Source organism: Dermacentor variabilis, chromosome 4 (genome assembly GCF_050947875.1).
Source record: "Dermacentor variabilis isolate Ectoservices chromosome 4, ASM5094787v1, whole genome shotgun sequence".
In the NCBI taxonomy this organism is placed as follows: Eukaryota; Metazoa; Arthropoda; class Arachnida; order Ixodida; family Ixodidae; genus Dermacentor; species Dermacentor variabilis.
The window spans coordinates 132,927,971-132,951,286 of NC_134571.1; the positions used below are offsets into that span (position 1 = coordinate 132,927,971).

Consider the following 23,316-nt stretch of genomic DNA (forward strand, 5'->3'; position numbering starts at 1 on the left):
CACCCGAGGGTTCTTTTCTCGCCTTGCAACCATCCCTCCTGTCACTTGTGGCCTGCAAGTTCGACGAACCTAGCCTGTATGTTACGTCGGGAGAGGCAACAGAAGGTGCTGCCGTGTCCGCATCGTTGCGATTGTTAACCGACCACGTCGTATCGTCTACGTAGGTTCTTTTGGCTTAACCAAATCTGTGGCCGTGACGGATTTGTATCATGAGCCTTTCAAAGTGCTAATGTCCCTCGTAAACAAAGAGGTTCTCCTTTGAGTAGAATTTGTTGCAGGGCGAGCTCTTTGAGATCCAATGAATGCATTGTTGCGCTGGCAGGAAAATAAAGACTTAGCAAGACAAGTAAGAAAGGATAGGTCGAGCGCTGAACTTCAACTGAGTTTATTCTTGCAGCAGAGCAGGGAGAATCAACAAACGCGCTTGCGAACATCAGCGCTGTCCAGAGCGATCACAGTGATTATTTTAACAGCTGCATCTCTTTGTCAAACAGAAAAACTGACGTATCACTAATGCAACTCGTGGCTTCCTCTTTTATGTGATATGCCTCCAAAAGTTATCTTCCTTACGTACCACCACTCCTGCCAATTATCCTAATTTCACGCAGTAGTGGCTGACATTTGCCTGCCGAAGAAACCATGCAATGCGCCGGCAAATGCGCAATACATCTGGTAATTACACACAATTCATGATCCTGTGCCCGGTCATTGACACATCTCCCCGTCTGGCCACGTAGCATTTCCCAGATTTGAGCGGCACCTCGTATATAACGCCCGTCGCACATTTCACGTAAGGCCTAGTGTGGTATTTGTGGCATCTTGACCGTTTTCGATGCGGCTTATGTGCCGACAAGATCCAGCCAGCCTGCGTGGCGCCGAGAAAGCAACTGGTGTACCAAACCTATTAGCGACGTCCTTCAAGTTGTGGGAAAGTTGTGGAGAAGAAAAACACCACCGCATAGTGTTCCAATGGATCCCGGGACACTGTGGGCTCAACGGTAATGAGATGGCCGATGCTGCAGCAAGACGCGCCCTCAGCAATGGCCTGCGAACTGTAGTGCCATTCTCCAGACCGGACATCACATGCCTCCTGTCGGAATCAATGAGGAGGGCGACGAGAAGATACTGCGCCCAGCCAGACGCTCGTCACGTCCGCCTTAAAAGGCTGGATCCGATATGAAATTTCCTATTCTGCGTGGAATTCCACGCCCTCATGCATGCCTGATACACAGACTGCGATTAGGCGTCGCCTTCACGCGCAAATATTTGCACATTATTGGACGGACAGACTCCCCGGACTGTTCAGTGTGTGGCGCTGCAGAGACTATAGAACATGTGCTCGTGGTGTGCCCTGAGTATGCGCGCGAAAGACTGACAATGGCAGATACATTGAGACATTTACAAAATGGACCACTGTCGGAAGACCTCTTGCTAGGCGCATGGCCATAGAGTTGGCAGACGACAGAGACAATGCGTGCATTTTCACGTTTCCTAGGTGACACGGGCCTGGACTCACGCCTGTGATACCAGTTGTGTAATGTGTCCTTCACTCTCGTTCCTCCCATTATCATCCCCCGTTGTGACCCTTTTTCTTCTCCTCTTCCCCTTCCCTTGCGTAGAGTAGCAGGCCAGATGCTCCAATATCCGGCCGACCTCTCTACATTTTCCAATCATTAAAATACTCCTTCCTTGTGGAGAAGTGGCGCCATACTTCCACAAACTTATCCATACAATCATTTTTTTGTTGCAATTATAATAATTTAGGATTTCCTCTCAGATGCATCGAATTTCATTCAGATTGGCCTAGGCGCTATCTCTCAAAAGCATTTCTGAATTTTGCATGTAGTTCAAGGGGCAGCATTGCCGTATGCATCGACCCAGAGTTTCCTGGCAATGCCCTAACTTCATGAGGTGCTTTTAAAGAACGCATTCAGTGCAACTAATCACACCTGTGAATATATTCACAGGTGTGATTGGGAAGGTACTTGTATTTGTCGCTATATACAGCGGCAAATAGAAGTACTTTTACGTGTCCGCTCGTATTGTCCCTATACCTCGTTGCACTTAACGGTTTTCTAGAACTCTCGGATGAAAATCTTGTTTTCGGTCGAGGGCACTGCTATTAGTGCGAGTACAACAATAGCATATAGAAGAACAGCTCTTCCGTTTTAGAGGCACGTTCCTTTATTTATTTATTTTCATCTCATAGACGACGAAAGCGTAGGCACACGGGCAAGAACATCTTATGGCCACGCTGTAAGGAATAAAAGGTTAACTTGTCGAAACCGTGATACATGTTCTCGCACCATTCTCTGCGCTCAATGCACAAAGATATAAGTGGTCACATGTGGCATCAAACAATCCTTCATAGCCAGTGCGAAGCTCCGGAAGTGGCTCCAGCTCAATGGCCCCATCCGCATCCTGCATCAACGCCACATATGCGACAATTCCTCTACTGCCTATACCCTGTCATTGTAGTGGCCCAGCAGGTCAGTTCGCAGCACATGGGAGACAAAGGGGAATTGGCCAGCATGTACAACTCACAAAACAGTAGATAGAGCAGAACGATAAAAACTGAGAAGTTACATTTCTTGGTAACAAAAACCCCTTAAACGCAACAGACAGTGTAGCCCCGGATTCACTGTCTATTGGGCTACAAACACAGTAAAGTATAAACTACTGATACTACACGTAAGGAACTTCCTTAAGGCAAAATAGGAAGTCGAATAACACGGCATTTTTTTTTTTTTTTTTGCAGTACCGGTGAACTCGTGCTCTTGCAGAGCCTCGGAAACGGAACTCTTGCTGTGTTAACTGCACCAATACTAACGATTTTGTTTACTGTTGTATTGCTGAAAAGTACACCCCATTGTTCAATTTTCATTCTGAAGTGTGCGGTGCTTATTTGTACACCTGCCGAATTCTGTGACAATCGTGATTAATGACACAAACGCCAGTGCCCGAAAATTCTCCCTCATATTGTGTCCTTGTGAGCAAAGTGTCACCTCTCGTTTACGCACGACGGCCTAGATGTGGGGCGCAGCCAGGATAAATAAACAAGGCAACCATTTATTTATTTATTTCAACACTCGCATTATGTGTGTCATCGTTTTACTTCCGAGGGTGGATGGTTTGCAACGCCCTCAAAGAACCAGGGTATCATAAGTGACACGGTGACTTTCACACCTGAAAATGCAGATTTAGGTTTGGGTAACTTAAGAAGACAGTTAATAATTAACTAATTTTCATATTATCGATGTTTCGCCAAAAGCAACAACTTAATTTGAAAAGGCGGCAGCCAAACACACGGACGGAGATGAGACGGCAAGCACGAGCGCCTGTTCAGATATCCACCAACACACCCAATTCGCCACATTCATCGTTTAAAAGTTTTTTTTTTGTATGAACTTATCCTTCACGGTCATCAGTTAAGATTAACTTATTGTTCTACGTTTGGTCCAGGCGGTAATTTGTTTGAGCTTCACACACAGCCAACAATGGTGTGGGGATCGTGCCCCGTTTCACTTTACACCGGATGAAAACAATGCGGAGGCGGAAAGCATTTGCTGGGGCCCTTTGCTAATGGGATCGTTGTATCGCGTTACGAGCTCGCGCTCCCGCGGTAGGCACAAGTGACGAAAGTCTGTATGGGTGCGCCGATATGGCTTCTTGCGTAATTTTGCAAAGGTCACCCTCTTTTAACACCTACACGAAAAGAGCAAGCCGATGTAATCACCCTTGCTCAGGAATAATTACGCAAGATTCTATCCAAATGACTCGAGATAATGACGAAGTGACCTGTCGTAGAGATTCGTGGACGCACATTCGGCACTTTTGGTACCTACACGCACGTAAGTAAATCAAGTGAATTCAAAAACACACAGTAAGTAAACTCACAACGGCTTACTAAGCTTTAGACAGATACAATAGCACTTTCAGTAAGCTTTTGCTGTGTCGCAGAAATTTTTTTAATTGACGTTTGCAGAATGTGCTTTAATGCAGGAATGATTTTTCTCAATGCTTGATATTACCATTCTTGGATCATTGAAAAAGCATTGAAGCGAGGCTTTTTTTTTTCCTTTTCACTTCCTGCCACCCCCATCTTTTTCTTTTGTTTTGTTTACGGGTACTAGCTGCTGACTCATATCCTGCATGATTGCCCATTCCCTAGTATTGTAACGCAAGTCAGTACCGGATGTAGTTCAAAATGATGTGGCCCGGTGTGGCCGGTGACATGCGCGCGAGAGCGGACGTTGTTTTCAACTAATATACGCTATCGTCACCCGCTGTCGCCATCATTTCAACACCTTCATTACATTCGTCGCCACTTTTTTTTTAATTCCTCAATTAATTAAAGTTTCCTGTTTTCTCTTTATGCCTCTATTATATTACGATGGTCATCTTATCCCTTAACTGACCTGTCCTTTCTGTGCGTTTTTAGTTATTCAGCAACTTTATGAACTATATGAACAAAAATTTATTTTTCTACGTCTGACTTACCTACAAGAAAGACGATATATCTCCAAGATATCCCAAACCTGCTCCGTTTGTTTTCGCGTATTTGTTTTAGTTCTCCGCTATTCGTTCCGTGTTTCATTCCCTCCTTACATTCCTCCCGTATAGAGTAGCAAGCCAAAAGTAGCGGTTAACCCCCCGTATCTTAGTCTCATTTCTCTCTCTCTCTTTAACAACATATCATTCTTCCAACCAAAGTCCCGCTCTGATCCGACTACGTGGAAGGCGCGCAGTACCTGAACATGACATTTTTTACACGTCACCTTGCACTCCGCTAAGAAAAACAAAAGGAACTCTTGCGTGACAGTTTTAACCTCGTGAAGGCAAGTGTTCCTGCATGCTCCCGCTTCTCCTCGGCGCACCAATCGACATATTGTGCTGTCCACAAGGAGATCGCCACGGAGAGACGCATATATATTCAGTCGTCCGTGGCACATGGTTGATGTGCACATTGATTGCCTTCGGGACCTATGCTATCCCCCCCCCCCCACCTCGCTTTGTTTTCTCGCGAGCGCGCGGCGCGGACGAGAGACCCGGATTGACAGCCGAGTGCGACGCTCCGAGCCGCAAGCAGCGCGCCCTTGTCTTCCTTCTTTTGTCTCCAGTTGCTCAAGACACCCTCTCTCTTCGCGCTCTCTCCCCACAGTGTCTCTTGACTGTCCTTCAAGCGGCGGAACCGCAGGTGCGCTTCGTCCGAAGCCTCGGGTCGCACTTCAGCGAGCTGTTCGTGTGCACCCGCGCAAGAGCCGTGGAGGGCTGCGAGCGAGGGCTCGACAACTTTCGGATGCCCCGCTCACGTGCTCGCCTGCTTTCGCCCTTTTGTTTGAGAACCTGCGAAAGCAACGGGCGTACTTTCGCTTTCTTTCGACGAATCTTTTCTCTTTTCTTTTCTTCAACGTCATTCTCGCTTGCCTCCATCTCTCGTGACCGGTGCGGCGCGCGCGCCACGCGCACCGCGGCTATGAAACAGCAATAAAGAGCACCAGACGCGTCACCGGCATGTATAAACAGCCCGAACCACGCCCACCGCTATTGCGCCGTATTTGCATTCAAATGGCGGCTCCGTTGTGAAACGTCAGGGCGGCACCCTGCCTTGTTTTTTTTTTTTCTTCTTGAATGTGACGGAGCTCGAACACTCTAGACCGACTTACGCTCAGGTTGCGCATTGCGGCTCACTCTCGAGCGCGTCGTACACAGTAAGAGAGAAAGAACCAGGGCGTTCCACGTGTATGTGTTGCAAATTTTTTCGCGTTTAATCTTTCAGTAAAAAAAAAAAAACATGGCGCGAGGTACAAATTATGAAGCGAGATACAACCCGCAGACTTTTGTGTCGTATTTAAGGTTGGGTTAATGCTGCTGGCTACCTACTGCTAGCACTCGTGATGCTGGCGTCCTTGTGATTCCGTTCTAAGGACACTCGCCCTGAGTTTTATTTCTTACGCGGACAAGTTTCAGCGCTCAGCGATGCCTTCTCTAGCTTCCAGGCAGCCTGGCTGAGACATTAGTTTAAATTCACGCTCTGTACTGTGATGTTTTACAGAATTTCGGCCGACACTTGTTGATTTTCTAACTCAGATGAGGCCACTGGCACGAATATTATTACGGTGCTTGAGTGTGTAAATTGCAATTATTATTTGACTATGAAATGAACGAAAAGAATTGAAATGGTAACACTCCTTGAGTTGACTTGTAATTTGTTGGTTACAGATGTCACCGGGAACAGGAAGCAAACAAGAATTTGAAAATTAATTGAACTACATTAATTAGTCAGACTGTTGTCTCTGATGTTTTCATATTCAGTAGAGTTATTCAGCTTTTAGGGAAAATTATAGTTTGATGTAAATGCCCAGACAAATTGTTTATAACGTGTGGTTTGCCTGTTACCTATATATATCCGAAAAGCGCATTGCGCATAGACCTCATATATTAGGTGCCTTTAACTTAGCGTTGCTCTCACTGTAGCTCCTCCGGCGTGCAATATTAGCACTTTTGTGCGGCTGTTGTGGGCTAGTCCTATATGTGACTCATTCACTCGTTTGTATACGTCAGCGATACTAGGTCGAACAAGTCAACTGTCACATTGCTGCTGCAAAGTTGGACATACTTGGCATTCCACGTCGTTGAAATGTCCTTAACTCAGTTCCTCAATTCCACGAAGCATACTTCTGCGACGACCGCTAATGAGCGGAAGATGTTATCTGACACGTGTTGTCGATAATTTCATGAAACCAGATTACGAAAAGGAGTCGCAATTCATCGCGTGCTTAGTTCCACCTCCACAGTTGGCGAACTGCAACGAGCTCTCGAAAGTTGGCGTATAGCCGCGCTTCGCAGTCTCATTAAATTCTCGCCCTAAACCAACCAGTGCGTGGTGCAGCGATGCCTCAATTTCCCACGACTGAGTGCGACGCAGATAATTGTTTCGGGTTTGTTCCGGTTGAACCTGGTTCTTGGGATCCTTGTGACAGTTCGCTTGAAATTCCAACCTTGGCTGCCTTCGTTGGGCGGCGCTTGTTTATTTGTGTAGGCGGGCAAGCGAAGCTCCCGAGAGACAGCATCTGAGTTGGCGGCGGAAAATCGATTCCTTGAAGGAGTTCGTCGCGCGGCAAATGTGATCCGCACGCCGGAAGGCGTGCCACGCCAACTGCAACCAAACTTTCGTGCGAGTTGATATGTCGATTTGACTGTGCCCAATTTTCGCGTGTGCCTCCGCTACAAATCCCAAAGCTTTCCGTGCCCTGAAATGATTTGTAGAAGATCATACGACACACTTCCTTCCTCGAGAAGTGGTGTCTGTACTATGGTCTTCTGCTACCCGTCATGGTGAACGCAAGGCTCAAGCTGTTCGGCAACGTTTCTGCATAGTGATTTGTGGCGCTCTTTACTGATTGTACTGTTGAGATGTCTCTGGTTCCTGTATGAGAGTACATTAAGGATTTTAGTAAAATCAACCGTTCATCGCTATGTATCTTAAGAGCCTTTGATTATGCTGAAGGCTGTGGGGTTAAACCACGAAAGTGTCTGCAACGCCCGCCATCGAAGCAGCTCATGCAATGGTTGAGTGTTTCGGCAAAATAAGTTTCATGGTTATAGTCACTGCGAGTGCTTTGGCACTGTGCATACGGTCATCTGTATACTGTCACCGGAAAAGTTGCTGGTCAAGAGTTGCAGCTCGCCCTCCTAAATATAGATTCGCATGCGACCGAGAAGCGTTGAAGATGAGCTGTCAGCGAACTCCGCGGAAATAAGGAACTGCAAGTGCCTACATTCGTGCAACATAGCACGTTGGAGCAAGCTTGCCTTGAGTATGTTGTACTCATTCTTCCCGCGTGAATTATACAGAATGTCGGAAAGTTCGAGCACAACGTCGCTAGGAATTGAAGACGGTATGCAAGTGATTCAAGTATTTTCAAAAGTAATGAGTTGTCGGTACACCAGACCTTTGCGTTAGAGTAAAGAGACAGCATGGGTTTGAACCCAGGGGGGCCAGACAGCAATAAATGGAGTTTTAGCAACGGTGGAGATGTAGTTCGGGCGGGGTCTTCGAAGCGCTGGGTTCGGCCATTCCAAGCAACCAGTGTAGAGGACATCCTCAGAGAGAAAGTGATGTCTTCCCAGGGCGAAAGCGACTTGCTGTATGCTAATTATATCTTGTACGCACGACATGCTATATTTAGATCATACATATTTTGAATAAAAGAATGTGCGGACTCGGGCACAACGAACATTGCCCCCTGCGAACTTTTCGATACGTAGATAACCATTTAGGCAGGAATGAATGAAGCAAATTTTTTTTATAGGACCACTTGTGATTCACAAAACTGACTAATACGTGACCGATTGAACTGGCAGTTTTCTGTTCACAGGTAAGAGTTTAAAGCAGTTCGAGTGACAGTCGTCAAGCCTCTGGTATTATTTGTAGTCTTCTACAATAGGCATTTTTTTTTCACGAAAATTAGCAGTGTAAGTTGGAAAGCATGTTGACCTGTTTAGTCACGATACATTTCTCTCCTTATTTTGCTTTTCTTTTATGTGGCAGCCCGTGAATCGTGCCACTGTGTATAAGGACACTTCGGGTGCTTCTATACGGTGCAACAGAATTGCTTGTTGGCCTAGTTGCTTGCTATAAGAAATGTTTCTTGCTGCAAGCTAAAACACACACAAAAGGAAGACATACACAAAGGAAGCCGCCGGTGCAGTCTTCTATGTGTCCCCCTTCTGTGTGTGTTTTAACTTGCGTCAGAAAAGATGTCTTCTATATCGTCTTTCCGCCTGTGGGGAAGGCCGTTCTTGTAACTACATAGACGCTTCCTCTAGACAATGTAGATCACTGAATAAGACTGTTTGAGAGAGGTGTCGGCCGTCCAGATAGGTATTCCCCGGTGAGTACGCAAGATTTTTTATCATTTGCATAGGCCGTTTTCTAAAAGAATGCAATGAAATCTATTTCAGACGTTTGACTTCCTATAGCTCACGTATGAATGAACCGTATTTCTTGGCTTCTTCCGTTGCCAAGCGCTTCGGCGATTCTATTTTTCCATGTCGCACCTATGATTCAGCGCTGAAGGCGGAGACAGCGTGGAAGAAAATTATCTTTTGTAAGCGCAATTTGCACTTTGCAGGAGAAAGAGAAATACTTCCCTTGCTTTGACACCATCACCGCCGCTAAAGATACGTATGCAAGCGAAGTCTTTAAAACGCTCGTACGTTGACGTAGCTTCGGAACCAGCGAAACCGTTACGAGCCTCGTACAAACAGAGACTATAGCCATGACGACATGGCAATGTCGTTCACCGCGCAATTATTTTAGAGAAGGCGCAGTGATCGCTAAACAAGCCTGCGTTTCTCGCAGGCCCGGATGTTGTTCGTCGCTTTCCTCACAGCACTTGCCCTCACGAGCGCGACATAACTTCCGGTAAGCGCAGTTGTACTGGTTGCGGCAACTTCCTACTCCCTTCCCAATCTGCTAGGAAGCCAGCTGCGCTTTTGCGCGCACTTTCGACAATTGGAGAACAGCGGAGGGCGCACTGAGAAAGCAAGCGCTATTTCTCACGGCAAGTCCAACGGCGACGTCACTAGTTTTCTCCGACGTCACGAGGCACAGTTTCTTTTTCTTTTTCATTGTAAGCAGCTCAATTGTAGCCTTTGACAGGCAGCGGCACAGTACGATCAACTAAATGAGCAGCGGCGTCCGTAAACTGACGTACGAGAATGAGACGTACGCGAGCAACGGGTTGAATCCTTGCGCCAAGTGCTGTGGACGTTGCGATACCAGTCGGTCACCTGATGTACGCTTCTTCACACAAGTGGCTTAGGCAAAACTGCGAGGCTAGGAGATGACGTGATCTCTAAGATCTTCCGCAAGGCTATTTCTGGCCGCGCAGTAAACAAATTGGCACTGAGTGGCGTTAGCCTATAGCAGTTTGGCTCAGACAATCTGCATAGCTTCGCCCATCGTGGCCATCTCTAACCGCGAGCGCCGAACGCAGCCAGAGTTTTCTCTACGACTGGACGTGGTAAGTCCCGTTATCCTGCTTCTGACAGTTACTATAGGATCGAATAGCGGCCGTTTTATTTGCTGCCCCTTTCTGCCCCTAAAAACGCAAGAAGAAACACCTAACCAAAATTTCAAATTAAGTAACGTGTTTTAAACGAGCTATCTGTGATCTCTTCCTTGCGCGCGTGTTTCCGACACCCTTGATAATCTTTGCTAATTTATTATAAAATCAGAGTACGCTCATTTTGAGTGAAAATCTAGTAATTTTCTTTCCTGCCGTTATCTGCACGAGAATTATCTTTTAAAAACAAAAAAGGAACAAAGAACTTGTATGCACTATGACGTCGCAGCTTCCAAATATAATATAATGCCAGAAATAACTGTGATGATAAAGTGCTGGCACCCTCCTGACAACATCAATTCCTGTCAGTTTTTTCGTATATATAATTGCTGGTAGGGCGCCCTTTCTGTTCTATAATCTTAGAAACGCACACACACACTGTATATGATAATCAAGCTTTTTTATTTGGTGGGAGTGTCACTACGCGTAAAGCTTTCTTTCTACCTCAAATGTAATTCTTATTATGTAATTCTTAATATGTAATACTGTAATTATCGCGTGCACGCGATAATTTGATAAGAATCATACACGCACACACGCACGCACACACGCACGCACGCACACACACGCACACACACACACACACACACACACACACACACACACACACACACACACACACACACACACACACACACACACACACGCACGCACACACACGCACACACACGCGCGCGCTCGCAAATTAAGCTAGTGAAATCTATAGAACTCTACTTTCTGTTCTATTCCGCGCCGAGGTGCAACATCGTGTAATCGGAGCAAGTTATGACGTATTCTGCCAGTTGCACGGCTTTCGTTTATGTTTCTCAGGAAGACTAGACATACACATTACGCAAGCACGCACGCTGATTAAACGAGCCTCGCTCATGTAACTAAGTCAAAATATGTGAAACCGTAAATCTAATCACATTCAGTCAAATTTTCAGACGAGGCCAATGCAAATGACTTTGTTGGCTTTCACGGGCATGTTGTCTGAGATACGCCATGATTCTCCTATATTGTGACTTTGAACTTAACGGCCGCAATATAAGATGCTGAAGACAAACCGGCGTCGCTTCTAAAGACAACGAAGCTTTCGAAGAAAACTGAGTATACTTATGGCGGATTTTGTTCGAACAATAAAAGGTAATGCAAAAATAGGGCATGCAGAAAAGTTATCATGTCGACGGTGAACAAGATATTCGTACAGCTCCAAGCTTAGGTGGATTTTGCCATACAGAGGATAACTACCGTATTTAGTCGCACCATGCTCGCGCTCACTTTGTCGCATAATATTGAGGCGAAATTGTGGAGAAGGAGGTGGGGTTGGGGGAATAAATACAAGGGGAAAATTCTCAGCGCGAGCATTATAAATCCTACACAGAAGAAAATGAAACTGAAACGGCTCTATATCTAGGTTCTCACGCCAGCCCCTGTAATCTCAAAGAAAGTATCTCTTCCAAGCAGCACTTACCTTTGGAATAGAAGCGAAGATTCTACACACACTTGAACTTCAATGGCCCTTCATTTGCAGGCGCTCGTTCAAAGCAGAGTCTCCAAACGAATAAACAATGCGTCTCGGGCCCAAACAATTCAAAGTGACAGTCAAAACTGACGTCGCTAAACAGTGTCATCGCTAGCAGTGTCACCATTGTCACCACTGTCGTCAGCCTTAAGCTTGAAACCGGCAGCGTAGCTTAATTGAAAAATCAAGTTATGGCGAAGCAAGTTGATGAAGAACGTGCCGACGTTAGCTACCCGTGCGCAACTGACGAATTTCACGAAATGGCGGAAACCGCGTGATTTGTGCTTTGTATTTGATCGAATTCTAGTTGCGCGCCCGTAGTGTAAATCGCACGTAATAGATGGTACTCGAATGCCATGCGTTACCTCATGAGTGGCGGCAATGGAAAAGAAACCTGCCAGGAATAACTACTTAAGAGGAAAAAACGAAATCAGGAAAGAAAAAAATTATCATAACTGAAAGGGAAGCTCATTACTTTTCGAAGCGAGGTCAGGATGCCTTAGAACACGCGCTATAAAGCGAGATATAAGAAGGAAGAAGAAGCATGTGCTTGCTGCGGTAGAGCTAGGGAAACGACTGAGCATGTTTTATTAGAATGTGAAGATATCTGCCCCGTGATCGATTTAGGCACCAATGGACTCCTTGGAGCCCTTGGGTTCAGCGAGAGCAGGGAGAATGTAAACATGTCCGCAATAGAGATTAGTAACCGGCGACTCGAAGAGTGGCGGAAGAAAAGTAGGGAAACGACAAAAAACGGAGACGTACAAAAACAAAGTTCACAATAGGGGGTCAGAAAATTTTGTTATGCGAATTTGTCGTGTTCTTTTTTCTTATTTCTTTTCCTTTTTTATCTAGGCAGATCATTAGGCTGTATAATAGCAAGAGCTTGGTGGCGCAACCCAGCGCCCGGTTCCAAAGGGAACGCTAATAACATCCATCCACCCATCCATCCATCCATTATTCTCATCGCCGGCTGAAACAAGTAGGCGAAAGTAGCTGCTGCGAGGGTGCTATGATTCCTCGGGGACAAAAAAAAATTAAGAATAATAATTTTCATGGCCAATGAGGGGTTCGTAAGCATTATGTCAATAAGCGAGATATTAGGCAAGATTGAGTTTCTTCACAACCAGACAAAGAACTATTGAGAACTGTTCTAGCTCCCTGCTGAAAAATCACAGATATGATTTCACTGAGACCCTCATTTGCGCTCCTGATCAACAACTAAGCTACTCAAACTAAACGGCTCCGAACAAACTGTAATTTTCAAAGCCAAGCTTAACATGCCTACCCTCCCAGATTTGGCATAACTGCTGACTGCTTGTTAAGTATTGGACAGCCGTTATCTCGTGTAGTATATATCTGTGGAATATTATGCAAATGTTACATTTGCACCGACAGAAGGTACTAGAAAAAAAACGGCTGTACACTCGTATAACCCTGATAGGCTCACCGGCACGGTAGTGCAAGTTAGTACACGTTTGTTCTGCGCAGGAAAGAAAAAGGAAATTCGTACATCATAGCGCACCGACCTGTTATTGCAATAGTGTATCATATTTAACGAATTCTTTTATTTACTTTCTTCTATTTTTTTTTACTTAGCCCTTCGGTATGTGTCACTAAGTGCGTGCTCGTTTTTATCAAATCTCCAGAGTGGATAGACAGTACTAGAGCACCGTCAGTATCGATCATCGGCTCAGAAGGCAGTGAAGGTACTTTCGTGCTTTCTCAAAACGTCTGCTTTGTGCGAGCGACTTTAACTCAAGTGCTGTCCGTACACATCTCTGCACCTTCTCTCGCCCTTCTCCCTTCCCCAGCGCAGGGTAGCCAACCAGACCTATGACTGGTTAACATCCCGGCCTTCCTATACTCCTCTCTCTCTCTCTCTCCAGAATGTGCATGTGTCACTGCGAAACAAGAGGTACAGAATCCTGAAATGTTGTTTGATACGTGTCGCACTTATCAATGCGTACGGCTGTCGTCAGCATTCTTCAAATTCGACGAGCGTCATACCTCGCCTTGGTCTTCGTGACGTCGTCCCGTAAAAGTGTCCCTTTGTGCATTTACCTCATTTGGAGTTTCAATTAGGGCATATCTTGCGAGCAGTCTAGCAGATAAACATATATTTGCATGAGAATAAACTTGTTGGCGTTGTGGCGGATAAACGTACCCACATCGCATCAGATTAAGGGTAGCATAGCGTACATGTAAACGAAATTCCAGGTATCGCCGTCAGCTGCAAAAGATTTAAATGATCGCCTAAATATAAAGCTTCGGTTCATTGGCATTGTAACATGCGCTTTTGATCTGAATTTTCTTTCTTGTCGTTCCCTGTCTTTGTTTTTTCTGCTCGCTTATGTTGTCCTCAGTTACCGGTCCACAAATAGCATAAAATTGTAATTCACTGTTTAACACACATTGACCTGGACGTCAGCGAGCATGACAGGTAGTAAACTTCTAAGATTCTCATTTTTAGAATGTTCTTACAAAAAAAGCTCACTTTAACTGCCACAGCACGGAAGCCCGTAAATGTCAAGCCGCCATATTTCGTTGTCACGGGGGTGTCTACTTCCTAAATGTGGGCGCGTTCCGCAATCTGGCTGCGCACCACAAAAAACAGAAAACGCGAAACGCAAGTGCGAAGTTCTTGCGTCAAAACATATGTGAGTAATGAACTTCCACAGCAGCACAGAAGCCCTGCAGGGTACCGCAAGGCGCGCATGCCAGTGCCGGACAGCGAGGTATTTTTTGACAGCAGCGCGATTACAGCTCGCCGCGCTACCTTCAACGGCCTCTCGGGGCATTGTCGTCTGCGGACTGTCACTGCTGCGGCAGTCTACAAAGTACGCGGTCGCGTTCTTTCTCTCTCTCTCTCTCAAGCTATCTCTCCCTTTCTCGCGATAGGTTGAGGCCCACGGCAAGGTGCCGAGTGTAGAGCGTAATTTAATTTCCAGCGCCTGCTCGCTCGGCTGGGCACTCGGTCGACGTGGGGCTCGCAATCATTGCGAGGTGCGGCAAAAAAAGTAGGCGTGAAAGGCTTGAACCGCCTGTGGCGCACTCACCAAAGGGAGCACAAATTTCGAAGCAGTGCGCTTGCTCGCGTTTAATGTGACGTCAGTAGATCAAGCGAGAAAGTCCGGATAACGCTGAAGAATGACGTAAAAATAACAGAAAAATAAATGGATGTGCCCGCATTACAGGTTGCCCCCCATAACTTGAGCCAGAGCTTTAGAAATCAAAGGCCCTCCGGACGAGAGTTGAACCGAATGCCTAATGTTGGCACTGGCCTAGAGTTACTCAGGCTATTCTTTATTTTCCCTTATATAAAAAATTAGTTATGTTTAGTTAATCAACTTTTCAAGTATTCGCTACAGACCCCAAGTGTGATACGGAAAGTTGTAGAGCAGCTTGAGAAATCTCTCAATAAATTGTTTCCAACGCGATATATCTCACGCGGGTCTTTCCTCCGCGTTCGAAAGAAAGCCCTCGAAATATGAAAAAAATACACAGTTACGGGGCGCTTGCGCACTGTTACTCTGCTGCTCTCAAACGGGCGGTGGATGAACAAGGTCGGCTGTAACGAGTCTGGCCCGCGACAGGACGTTATTCCAGGTGTAGGTAGTCGACTCTTATCGCTTGATGGTGCATATGCATGCTGCTGGCCGAACGTTGCCGACCTTCACGCTTTAGAGCAGCGCAATAGCAGTGCGCAAGTGCACCGTCACGTGGTATTTTTTTTTCACATTTCGCGAGCTTTCATTGGAGCCTGGAAGGACCATGTGAGATATATCGAGTTGGAAACAATTTATTGAGAGGTTTCTCAAGGTGCTCTACAACTTAGCCTATCATACTTGGGGTCAGCACCCAATACTTAAAAGGTGGAATAATTAAACATAAGTAATCCGTTACTTGAGGGAAAATTAAAGAATAGTCTGAGTAACTCTAGGCCAGTGCCGACACTTACCATTTGGTTCAACTCATGTCCAGAATGCCTTTCATTTTTTAAAGTTTATGTGAAATTATGTGAGACAAACTGCACATAGTTTCGCCGGTATCATACAGCGAGTGTGAAATTTGTAGAATCTAAAGTGGGCTCAACACGTTGGAGTCGTGCAGGTTCCGTGAAGCAGTGCTTCTGCGAGCAGCAGTGTTTCGTGGAAGCGATTGACGCTCGTTGCTCCGACTGGTACATTGTATGCCAGCAGAGGTCACCGCGTATGCACTGACTGACTGCGCTGCCTGAAACCTGGGGCCCTATAACGTAAAACTATTCCAATATGTTTTCATTCAACCTCCTGATGTTAAACTTGCTTAACTGCCGGCGCATGCACCGGGTGGTCATCCGCGGTGTCGTCTGAACAGACCAATCAAACGCTGTTCTCGGTCATAGCAGGTCAAGTTTGTTTGCTTGAAAACCCAATAACAATGTCTACACTGAGCGGCTTGTCTCATCTAATTGGCTGACAAGAGGCGAGCAGCACGCTCAAATGGAGAGGGACTCGATAGGGCCGAGCCACTGCACTGAAAGTCGATTACCGGATGAAGAAGGTGGTGCCGGTGTCTGTGGTTGGTCCGCTTTCCCTTACTTGGCTTGCGGTGGCTGGTCAAAAACTGCGGCGGTATGCAACGGAAGCTTAAGAGTGACGCTCAAACGGATCCTCAGCAATGAAGAGTTGGCCAAATGAGGTCGTAAACGTGCCGAAAGTGCTCGAAAAAGTTACACGGCTACGCAAGAATTATTATTATACGAAAATATACCCATGCTCTCCGGCAGGTGCGAGTAGCCAGCGCCTGAGCGATCGGCGGCAGCAATCTTTTATTCCTTTCATAATGGGGCAGCCGGCGGCCATGCTGAAGAAAGTTCAGTTTCGTTCGGCATATTAATGCATCTTTAACGCGTACATGTCACTTTGACGCAGTGAGTTTTGCGGTTTTGTGACGTTGCGCGAGAGGCAGGTGAAGTGGGTGCAACCCGAAAGCTTTTGAGCAATAACCGAGGGCTAATGGCGAAAAGGCGTCGAATCCGAAATAACTGTTTTTCTTGTCTTCAGTCAAATCATGCCTAATCAGTGTATACACGTCATATCAGATCAGGAGCTATCGCGGTTTTCGTGACGTCGCGTGACAGACAGGTGAAGCGGGGGAGGTCCAAAAAAGGTTTTTGAGCTATCGCGGAAGGCTGACTGCAGAATTGGAATAGAAAAGTTTCTAATAGTTTCACTTTATAGCGCCCCTGATTGGCCTTCTCTTACAGCGGATCTGAAAAAAAGAATGCAGTTGCAACGATGTGCGGCAGTTGCGCTTTCATTAAATTGTATTGTGTATTATTTCATTCTTTCATGAATAATGACGAATTACGGGCCAATCGAAAAAGCTAGAAGTGTAGTGGAGTTTGAGGACATCTCGGCCCGAGCTCAAGGCATTCTGGGATGAGGACGCCTCTCCAAGGCTCCATTCACTCAATAAAAATGTTTATTCTCTCTCTCGCTCGCAGAGCGCCGGCTAAATTGTAGAACTTGTGGTTTAAAAACGGCCACTTTGGGGATAGAAAATACAGATCATTGTGTTTTGGTTCATTACCCAAAGGGTCCTATTTTGTAAACAGCTTTCCTCCGGCTCTTGTTTTTTTTTTTTTCATGTATCATCTGACGTGTCGAGTTTTCAATACCTACTTTAGTAGTGCGTGGCTAATTGTTGTCCATTAAAAAGTGCACAAAAATAATGCAACTTTAATAGTACCACTGCAGGATGGGCGCAGAGCTCATTCGTATCGAAGTACAGTCGTGAACACAAGTTTGGAGACCATGACTTAAGCACATTAGTGAAATTTCTTGTAGCGCGTCATTGCAACGTGAAACTTCTTCAATACATACTTTTTCCCGTGACTGCACATTGAAATGTGGCCAACAATAAATACACCGCCGTTTTTATTTCTTCAAAGAAACCGATGATCTCATGCTATGTGTTTGATGCTCACACAGAACAGATTTATTAGCGTGAATTACATGTATTGAAAGTGGTATGCACACACACACACACACACACAGAAATTATAATATGCTGGGCTTGTATTAAATTTAACTATTATTTCCGTTTTTCCTCGTATATGTCCTTCGTCATTGGCTGGCATAGCACTACGACTTGATTATCGGCTGTATCACCAACTCGCGACGACGAATGATAGAAAACGACTACAATTGATTGAGCCGAATTCTCACGCAACCCTAGAGACAACGTCGCGACATGGTTCATTAAGCACTGGCTAATTGCGATTAGCCGAGCCAAGGATGTATAGCGCTCTCATGATGGTTTTAACGCACTACTGTGCCATAGTTACCGTAAAAACTTCGTTGTAGCTTTTTCGCCTACTTGCTTTTTTTCCCTCTTTTCGCTGTCTTTCTTTTCTTCTTTTTACCTTTTCTTCGAATCGCACTCAGTCGCATGCAACAACTGTCCTTGTAGAGCCGTAGCGCCTCATTCTGGCAAGAGAGAGAGAGAGAGATAAATTTATTTACTGAAAGGCAGAGAGGTTGGCCTGAGCTATAACGTCTGGCAAGAAATACTCAAAACAATGACGCGTGCATCTGAAATCAAACCGGAGCTTCTGATTTAAATTCGGCGATTCCCACATGCCAAAATCAAACCGGAGGTTCTTATTTAAATTCGCGGATTCTCACGTGCCAGAGCCGCGAAAACTTTAAGAGGCACGTCATAGTGGGGGACTCCGGTTTAATTTTTACCACCTGTGGATCTTTGATGTTCCCCCAATGCAGAACACATACGGTGTCTTTTGCATTTTCCCGACATCTAAATAAGGCCGCCGCAGCCGGGATTCAATCCCGTGACCTCGAAGCGCCACGAGCCGCTAAGCCACCCCGGCCACCCCGGAAGTCGAAGATTCGGCTTTGTGCAAACTGCAGGCGCTCTATTTGGAAGACAGGTGGAGCCCCGTCCGCTGACATGTGCTATGCTTCACCGAACGCCGCTTCACCACTCGCGAAACCAGGCGCTGTTGAAGCGAGTGGAAACCAGGCGTCGTGCGACGACTCGTTCCGGAAGTATACAGGCGTATGTGTGGCACTTACTATTGCGCGTTGTCGAATAACGGTGCGGCGGTAGCAATGTTTCTTCGTGATTTTCTGCCTTTTTAAAGGGATGCGGCTGTCTGTTCAGATCTGGTGAGAGCTTTTACGAAAATCTCAACGCGTTTGCGATACTTCTTTTCTTTTCTTTCATAAGGTGCTTTCTCAATTACGAGCGTTTCCAGAGCCCGACACTCGTGTTAGCGACACTGTGGGCGCTGCCACGGCCTGTTCCATGACTCGATGACATGACCCGAAAAACTTCTCCTACCTTCTTGGGTACCTTACGGCAAAATAGGCAGCTATATTAGGGGAAGAACAAAAAAAGAAAACGTTTCCGAGCTCCCGTGCAGGCGAAGTATCGCTGCAAAGTAGCAAGGCACCGACTTCTTGTACAAGGTAGCTTCATCCCAGTGGCTTTAGTCATGGGCGGTCGATGCGCTTTTCAGCCTTAATAAAGTGGAAATTAGTGGAATAAAGTGGAAATTCACTTATCCTGTGAATGTTTCATCAACCTCAAAAAGAAAGAAAGAAAGAAAGAAAGAAAGAAAGAAAGAAAGAAAGAAAGAAAGAAAGGAAGAAAGAAAGAAATGCGCTCTAGAGAGATTGTCGCCAGGGAGAAACTGCCTAGTTGCGTGTACCGTGAGCGCTGGCTAATGGTCATGTGATAAAAATTTGGTTTCTCTTCCTGAAATCGCGCGCACAGCTAATTTTGCAGTGCCTCGGAGGACATGTGGATGCGTACTCTCACGCACATGTTCGTCACGTGTTTCCGCTCAGTTATCCACGTGTACACAACGTGCGGCGCCGCGCTTGATCACCTGTACGACAGGATCACGTGTGCGACAGTACGACAGGACACGGCATTATCAAAGACTAAAAGAAGATCGTGAGGTGAGCTCACAAGCGCCATTGCAGCGGATGATCAAGACTCTGTGCCTTCGTAGACTCAAAAATTTCACCGCGACACGTGAATGTCCGCATAGCGCGGCGTCCACGTGATGTTGCGCGCGCAACTCTCGAAGTTGAAAGCGAATCTAGCGGGGTTTCGCAAGTACGCGGCGTAGCAGCGCGACTACCGCCTCCAGATACGGTGAAGAAGAGCACGACTCACTGAGCACAGAGCGCGTGAAATAGAACACGCTAGCGCGCTTAATGTAAGCGGCCGCGGGAGCGGTCGTTGCTGAGATCCCGTGGCACCCCATATAGCTGGGCGGCCTAACTAAAGCTAAATAAACCATGGCCACGACGGCTACACATTCGCGCCGCCTCCCCCAAATCCCGGTATCCCGCCGCCCCAGGTCGAATGCGTGTTTGCTTCTCCATGCATGCCGTGAAGGGGGCTAGCAGCAGCAGTAGCACCACACGTGTCTTATGCGCCTGTCGCAGACATGTGCTTATAGGACTTACATTTTTCTGGCTATCTGTGCACTGCTTCTGACGTCTGAAAGAATGTGCACAGGCTTCTGTACTCTTCGTGCCTGAAGCTTTGCTTTATCATCTCTTCAGGGCTGGAGAGTCAAGAAGAATTCGTTGCCGAAATAGTATGGCAGTGCACTAAGAAAAACGTGCCATGTGGTATTTTTTTTTTAGAAATGCCGGTAGCAAAGTTAGCAAATCTTGAACTGCGTTCTGCTTTTCAATTATGTATAGTGGCTATCTTGAAATTGACAGATTGAAGTAACAATTGGAAATAATTGTTACATATTTAATCACTCTATAATTTATCGTGGCTTAGTTTGGATGCAGTTTGGTGACAAAAAAAAGATTCACGGTACGTTAGAGATAGATACGGTCTACCTTTTGTATACCCTGCGTTTGAGCTAGCGTTAGCCAAGCTGTTGAACGATAAAAAAATATATGATTTAAGAAAACGCGGCGCAATTTACAATTATAAGACCTACGGTGTTCGGTCGTGAGAAGTTGGACGAGCGAACACGGTATATTTTTAAATTGTAACCTGCGCCGTGTTTCTTCAATCTTTATTTTTATTTTTTTGAACCTCTCGTCTAAAAATAATGTGACGCTGTATATAACCACATGAGCATCGTGCATTTCGGTGTGTCAACTTTCGCAAACTTCACGAAGAACTTGTTCATGGGCGAGTTGCTACGTTCATTTGTTGTACATTATTCGGCTTGGGGTCGCGCAAAAAAAAGAAAGAAACACAAGAAACGTAGAAATAAATAACACAGACACGTTAGCGCTTACTTATTTTCGAGTCATCCATGCAATCCCATGAAAGAGTGAGTAAAGACTATTTAAAAACGAGGTATTGACGGATGACTTTGTTGTTAGGCGGCCACGAGCCCCTGCGCCCGGGCGTCTTCTTCAGCTCTTTCGATGACCTTGGCGTGCAGGTCACGGTCGGAGCTGAGCAACACGGCCTCCCACTGCTCAGTATTACTTGTTTTGTGATTTGTGCGATTTTCCGCTAAGCTCGACCACATAATATGAAATAGATCCGATTGTTTCTTACAATAGTTACATGTATTAGGGTATTGGTCCAAGTAGTAATGGTGATAGGGTACGGGGTTGGGGTAGGTGTTCGTCTGAACTCGTATCCAAGCTACTTCTTGTCGTTTGTTAAGCGATTTGTGTGCTGGCGGGTACACTGCCCTGGCTAACCTGTAGTGCTGAGTTATTTCCTGGTAACTGACCATGGCATCTCTCTCTGGTCCTAGCGTGAGCCGTCCGGGTGCTCGGTTGGCGAGTCCTCGAGCGGCGGTGTGGGCGGGATCATTGCCGGGTAGGGAGGAGCGTGCTGGTACCCAAATGATCTGGATTTGTCTTGGGCGTTGGTTGGTGTCTAGTATGTGTTTAACGGGAGTCGAGACCCGACCTTTCGCAAGATTGCGTACGGCTGCTCTGGAATCGCTAATAATCTAATGACAATGTGTGGAGGCTATTGCCCGAGCGATAGCCGCCTCTTCCGCTGTTTCAGAGCTTCTGGTGCGGATTGAACCACCAGCGCGTATTTGACCTGAGGAGTCCACCACTGCAAGGGACATACAGTTGCGCTCTATGTATTTTGCTGCGTCGACATAGCCTACGTCTCAGAAGGCGTGGAATTTCTGATGTAGGGCTTTGGACCGCTCGTCCTTCCTTTCATTGTGGAATGCGGGATGAATGTCTTTAGGGAGTAGATTAATTTTGAGATGGCGCCTCTGATCGTGAGGAATGTCTACTTTAGTGCTTGCATCGACTCGTAGTTGATGCCGAGATTCTGGAAGATGGTTCGCCCGGCGGCCCCCTGAGCTTACCAGAAAAGTACGTTTTTCAGATCCATTGCCCTAGCCAAACAATAACTACTGCATCAACGCGTAAAAAACACTTCGTTAGAGTGCAAGCGTTGTCCTCATCCCCCTCCCCTGCACTTCATCCTTGGCGTAGATAACTCAGAGGTGCCAAAGATACGCAAATGGACAATAAAATGTTGAAAGTTTGATCGCATGCAGGACTAGCAGAACCACATACCACATGATGGTTTCGGCTGACCTTGACTACACTGATTAGCGCTATAGTGATTGTCATATTATTAATAATAAATTCAGAGGGTCACAGTTCAATATGAAGCGGTCAGCATCGGTAGGCCAAACACAAAAACGCACAATTACATACTAAGTCCATATAGTAAGAGCAATTACGCGAATGCTCGCGTTAAGAATTTAGGGCTCCAGTATGCAGTCGCCTTCATTGGAACGACATAAATCTAAGAGCAAGCATCGACGTTCTAAAACACAAACGTGGGCAGAACACAAACGTGATCCAGAACACAAACGTGATCCAGAACACAAATGTGATCCAGAACACAAACGTGGGCAGGCGAATTTCCGTTGGCCCTTAGCCAGCCGGGTTTGATAGTAACATGATTTCCATACTTTGATTATTTGCCTAATGCCTGTGGGAACAATTGACCTTGTTGAACGAACCTGTTCGTAATTAGGAGCCCATTCATATTACGCGACGGCTGCATACTGAGTATCTGAAGGCCCTGCTTTATTCGAAAGCATCGCAGTCCCAGTGGTGTAAACAACTGTCGTGATACGTGATAGGTTGAGTGTATATGCTTGAACGGCGGTGCAAACGTAACATCTCCATATAATAGGAAAGAACTTTTGCGTCGAACCGGCATACTGGCGGTTGGCAGCGCTAGTGGTTCCATGACTGTCGTGCTTTTACGCCTAAAATTTGAGTACCTTCGTCCCTACGCTGAACCTTGTAGGGGAATACAAATAGATATATCTATATTAAAACACTGAGAGCGCGAATGCCGTCGGAGGGCAACGGACTTTACCAATCACCATAATTGAAGTGTGTCTGGGATACCGAATATATGAGAAAGGTACTGATATGCCATTTTGTCGAAACACTGAGTTTCTCGAACGCCTGTAAGAAGTGCCGGATACTGGTGACTTTAATCGGCGTTGCTTTAGGGTAACAAGTTGAGCGAATTAGGCGATGACATATTGGGTGGCGGGAGTTGGGGATATTTGCGGTTGTTCAAAGAACGACAGCGTAAGAAACATTGCCTTGCAATGAGCAAAACGAGAAGTAAAAAAATGAGCCAACGTTTCGACAAGTGGACTTGTTTTCTTTT

General features: G+C 46.1%; 1 protein-coding gene across 2 annotated transcripts in view; it reads left to right on the forward strand.

Annotated features, from left to right (window-relative positions):
* Nucleotides 1-23,316, forward strand: part of LOC142579796 (uncharacterized) — a 162,669-nt gene that overhangs the window by 47,607 nt on the left and 91,746 nt on the right. Inside the window, exon 1 of one of the 2 annotated variants that reach the window (XM_075690371.1) lies at nucleotides 9,832-10,031. The exons of the other annotated variant lie outside the window; for it this stretch is intronic. The gene's annotated coding sequence lies outside the window, so the exon portion shown is untranslated. Of the gene's footprint in view, nucleotides 1-9,831; nucleotides 10,032-23,316 lie in introns of those variants that run through there. 2 annotated transcript variants of the gene reach the window in all.